Genomic DNA, 5603 nt, shown 5'->3' with positions numbered 1-5603 from the left:
AGGAATGCAGAGAGGCTAAAACCACAAAAGACTGCAAAACACACTGAAGAGCAGGGAAGGACAAATCCAGAATCCTATAGGTGTTACAACCTCACGAGCAGCAAAGCATCCAGCAGTGCTGAAGTCCTAGTGAAGCAGCCAATGCCTGAGCGCTATTTTTTTTATTAAAAAACCCCCACCAACTTATTAAAATTTTGCCTGGCTGCATCTCTTGCTTATTCAAATACTGCCAATTTCCGTGGATCTCATATCAGCTCCCAGCATCTCCCAGCCTCAGTACTCGGGTTATATGGGAAAAGAGAGAGAGAGAGGAAAAAAAACTGCAAGCAAAATAAAAGCTGCTATCTGACAGAATCTCTCCGGGGATCTCAGTTATTAAAAAAAAAAAAAAAAAAGACTCATTTTTCTCTTAGCTGGTGTTTGTTGAATGTGCAGGAGCCATAGGCAAATTTTTGCTAATTTTGTGCATGCTTTTATCATACTGGTGATTCACTGGCAGCTTTATCCTCTGATAAGTGGATTAGTTGTTGAGCTAAACAAAAAGGTGTTTGACAACCAGGAAGCTCCAAAGAACATATTTGTTTTCCAAATAATGGAGCTGTGTTTGTTGCTCAGTGCAGTGTGGGGTGTTGTTGTGAATTTCATTAGCCGAAAGGAAAGGCCTCAGAGCTTTTCTCCCTTACACAAGGCAGTGCTTCAGTAGGAACGTCTCTCTCCTATAAGTGGCAGGTTATTTTTTTTTATTTTTATTTGCTTTGGTTAGTAGTTTGGCCCTGGAGTGATGCTGATTGGGGAGTGGCTAATGAGCTATGTCGGTGTGAGAGCATGGCATCTTTTGGTGGTGGGACCAGGCACACGCCAGCTTCATTCGGGAGTAAGCATCAGAGGTCTGCTGGATGGTTAGCAGAGCCCTGTGGCTCACAATTAGACCCAGACTTGCAGGGTTGGGAGCTAAACTGAGGGCACAGCGAGATAAATTGACCGAGTGGAAGAGAACAGGGCTAAAATGATCTTAACTTCATCTAAAACTTTAATTGTAATATCTGAGCATCTCGTCATTCTGGGATGTGTTTCTCCTTGTGGTACCATGGGAAAGTTTGTTATTGCCAAGGCCAAGAATGGAGGCACAGGGTTTTTGTCCTGCTTCAAGGTAAGGCAGGAACCCAAGACTTTGTCAAAGCCCTTTGCTAGCCCAAAAGGCCTTCTTTGTAAAAGTGCTTCTGTATTTAGTAATTCCATATTTGTATGCAGTTGTATGTTTTCAATCCTTCGGATTCCTCCCTTCCTCCCTCCCCACTCAGTCGCCCACAGTCCTTTGGCCATATTAGTCAAGCGCCTGGGAGACAATGGGAATTTTTCCTTTGGAGCTGCCGAGAGCTTGATGACAACCACAGTGGTTGGGGCCAAGCTCTGCCTAGCCCAGTGGGTCCTCCCCGATAGCGACCATATGCAGACTCCTCATGAGGATCAAGAAGAAGACATTTTCCTGGCCTCTCACTATGTTCAGCTCAGGGGATTTCCTTAAGAAAGGTGGTTTGTCTGTCTGGTAATCCTCGGAGGACCTTTCTTCCAAGTACTTACCCAGCCTTTTCAATCCATGCACCTTAGCATCTACTGCTTCTTGTGAAAGGAATCCCACAGGTTGACTCTCCACCGAGTGAAGCACTGCTTCATTTGCTTTAGATTTCACCCTCACTATATTCATTTGAGGGCTCATTCTGCAAGTGATGGTGAATAGTAAATTAATATTCAGCCTTTTCGTGTCATTTGTGATTTCTTAGGCTGCCATCAAATCCCCAGAGCCTGGGGAACCAGGGATGGTGCTGATTGATTCCAGCCCACCTTCACTGGCGGTGCTGATGGTGCAGTGGCTTTTTTTCCCCCTTGCTTGAGCCATGGCAGTTTTGCAGTGAGGCCCTTGGAATGAGCGATGCGGGTTTGTAGAAGTACATTTTGTGCTTGGGCAAGGGTTAGAGGCACAGGCTGAGGCTTATAAATCTCTGTGGCTGCTACTGATAGCAGTGGGAGATGTGTCTCCTGTGGAAACAAAGCATCTTTTTGCATCCTGATGCCAAACCACATGTTCTCCGGTGTCCTTTTGAAATATAGACAACCTTGGTGATAAGAAGAACATAATCCCAGTGCTTGAAACAGATAGTTCCATCCCTCCTGACATTTTTAGGAGCCCACAGAGATGGAAGGATAGTCAGCCACGCCATTCCCATCTCCTCAGCTTTACTCATGCGGCGGCCTGATGTGAATCCAGTAAAGCTTGTTTTCCCCTGGTGAGGGGCTAAAAGCAACGCGCTTCTCCCTGACAGCCGACAGCCGCCCCTGGCCGGGAGGGCGATGCGAGAGGGAGCGAACGCGGTGCCAGGAGGAAGGGGAGGGCTGCGAACAGATCTGCAGTCGCTAGCAATTGCTTCTCGGCTCTGGCATAGATGAAACACGGGGAGGGAGGGAGGGAAGAAAGGGGGGGAAAACGGCAGTCGAAGAGCGAAAGGTCCCCAGCTGGCTGTTAGTGGCATCTGCACTCAGAGTACAGACTCCAGCTGAGAGCTATTTCACTATTTATTTACATGTAATTATTGCTATGAGGTGCAGATATTAACACTGTCAAGAGCAATTTGCCCTGACATTTTTCACTTGCTCTGTTCCCTGACGGTGTTGGTTTGGTTGGATTTTTTTTTCTCTCTCTCTCTCTCTCTCTCCATCGCACTGCTTCAGTTTTGGCAGCGCAGGGACCAGGCTTTTTAATCCAGTGCCCTTCGCAACTCATTAAACTTTGAAATTTAATTTTGTCCAGAGAGGAGCCGGGGCGCAGGGAGCGTCTGCCACCCCCCTCTCCCCACGCTCTCGCACCCGCCACCCATCTACAGCAGTTCAAGCATTTCCACTCTAAACAAACCAAATTTACCGGTTGCCGCGTTTTCAATTGGAATGCAATCTCCAGCATTAACCTTTGCTTTCGACGCTGCATTTAAAACACACAGAAAGGTGCCCAACCGTTTATTAAGGGGAGAGTTTGAAAGTGCACGTAGAGAAAGCAAATGCAGAACAAATATTTTTTGAAGCAGTGCCCAGACCAGCATAGAAATCGCAACCCATTTCAAAAGGTATGTTAGGACCAGTGACTGTTTCCTACTTCTTTATGCCCCGTTTTTTCCCCTTCCCTTCACTCCGCTCCTGCCTAAACCATCTGATTTCAATAGCTGGTGACACTTTAAATTAAGACTTCCGGCCTATGCTCAAGCCCTGATTTAATGAGACAGTTGTTGTATGTCATCTAATAAATACCAATTGTGCATTAGAACTTATTTGCCAAGCAGGAGCAGTGACGTGACAGGCACAACTCGCTGCAGCCTGCTTTTTTTCTCAGCCAATATGGTGCTTGTAATCATTTAGCGTTTGTTTAATACACAATAGACCGTATTCCTCCCCGGCAGAGCTCCACCGCTCAATGGTTCTCACTCGTGTTTTATCAACCAGAAGGAAAAAACTAGGTGTATACCAGAGTCTGAAGGACTATGCCAGGGTGTGTGTGGGTCGTGTTTATGGAAGGAGTAAATGCTGAGTACTTCTTCAGTGCTGTGCACGGTGAATTTTTGGAAGGGATTAATTAATGGTTCCCATTCCTCCATTTTATCTGCAGCACCTTAGGCCCTTTTTTTCATTGGTTGGACCAGACTTGGATTCTACTCTCTTGACTTTTCAGGGGAAGAGATTGAGGAATCTGTTGCCTTCCCCCTCTTTCTTTTTCTTCTGGATTTGCTTTCTTGGGATGGGAGTAGAAAGAGAGCCAGGCCCGAAGGGAAATGGCCAGTCCCCAGGTCTGAAATATCTGGCATTTGGGGGCTTTTGGATTTTGTTTCTTTTTTATGTGCAGGGTCTTGTGCAGTGGGACATGCTCCTTTACTGCAGCGCTTCTGTGTCATTCCAACGCCGATAAATAGCAATAGGAATGGCTTTAGTTATAGATGGCCAAGTCCTGTTGCGTGTCTGTAACATGCTCACTCTGCAGCAGAAAGAATAACTGAGATCTCTGTGGATGAGGGGACGGGTTGCTGGGTTATTTTGGAAAGAACCAAATGGTTTCATTTCATTCAACACTCTCTGGATATTTTATTTTCAATATCTTTTTGTTACAAATTGCAGTGTTATACTTCATTTTTATCTTTCGATCAAAAGTTTGTATTTGCATTTGCATCCCTCTCTCATTTCCTTTCCATTTTCATTTTTGCTATTTGAAAGGCTTTCTTTCATCTAAAAGAAAATGTTGTTTATCTTTTTAATAACATTTATTCATCACCTGTCGACTCTTTGTAAACCTTTTATGGAAGGACCTGTAATATAATGCAGAAGCTTAGTAGTATTTTCATTACTGCAGGCTGCATGTTTAAATGTGATCAGACCCCAGTGTGGAAACTCAACATTTTCTATTCTTAGCTCTTTCTCCCCATGCCTCCCTACCCATCACCTTTTTTGTATGCAGCAGTGAAACAGAGATGATAAAACTGTTCCCACCTTTGTAAAACTTTCTTACCTCTTCCAGGGAGAGGCCTATGGGTACACTAAAACGCATCCATTGACACTAAGGTTTTGAAGTTCCCTTCATTTCTGTGCTTAACTTATTGCAAGGCTGTCTGGAATGAGGACATCAACCTTGGCTTTGGGATGTTCAAATTCCTGCTCCCCCATAAACTTCTGCGCCGTCTCAAGTTTTAGCCTTTATTGGGCTCGTTTTTCCCTGTGTAAGGTGAGAGGTGGCAGCCCTGCTTTGCCTAGTGCTGATGATAAATAAGTTAAAGCAGGTCACAGAAATCTTTGAAGGAAGAAGAATGTTGCAGAAATAAGACACATTTCTGATTTTTACGTAGATGTGACTTTGGATAGCACGTGCTCTGTCCTGCTGCTTTCTTGGGGGGCTGTCTGAAGGGTCGGGATGCTCAGCTCTTGCTGATGTCCAGGGGATCGGCTGCCTGATACAGAAAGCTCCAGACTCCTGGGCCTTTTTGTGTGGACGGGAGGTTTTTCTCTCCAGATAATGACCAGGGGAGAATTAATCAGATGGGGGCTTTATTACCAGTGACCCAAATGCACCCACAAAGCTCAGGCACCAGCTGGTACATACATTAACTCCAGTTTTGCTTAATCTTGGAGTTTTTAAGACAGTCTCACAGTGGGTCCGGGATGGGAAGAGACAGGACGCACAGATTTTCTCAGGATCTTTTAGGTGCTAACACTGACACACTGGTTTGAACCCAGGGCAAGGCTTAGGGCAAGTAAGACCCAGGCAGTGGCCTTGTTTTCGGGCTTCAGTCTTTCTGCTTTGCCCGTGGCCCCAGCCCTGCATCGTCCCGTGCGCAGCACCCTTTCCCCAAGGGTCCCGATTCCTCTCTAAGCCGGAGGGTGCGAACCCAGCGGAGGAGAGCTGTGAGAGCAAACCCAGGGCTGCTGATCTGTGCACTACACTCTTCCCCCAGCAGTCGTGACCGGCGGTACCGAGGTGCAGCGGGAGCGGGGAGCGCGGGAGATAACCACTGATGTTGTCAACACTGCCGGGACTTAACGTATTGTGAGATATGGCAGCTTGTTTGCACGGG

Source organism: Phaethon lepturus, unplaced genomic scaffold, assembly GCF_000687285.1.
Source record: "Phaethon lepturus isolate BGI_N335 unplaced genomic scaffold, ASM68728v1 scaffold35816, whole genome shotgun sequence".
Lineage (NCBI taxonomy): Eukaryota > Metazoa > Chordata > Aves > Phaethontiformes > Phaethontidae > Phaethon > Phaethon lepturus.
This window is presented reverse-complemented; position numbering follows the sequence as displayed.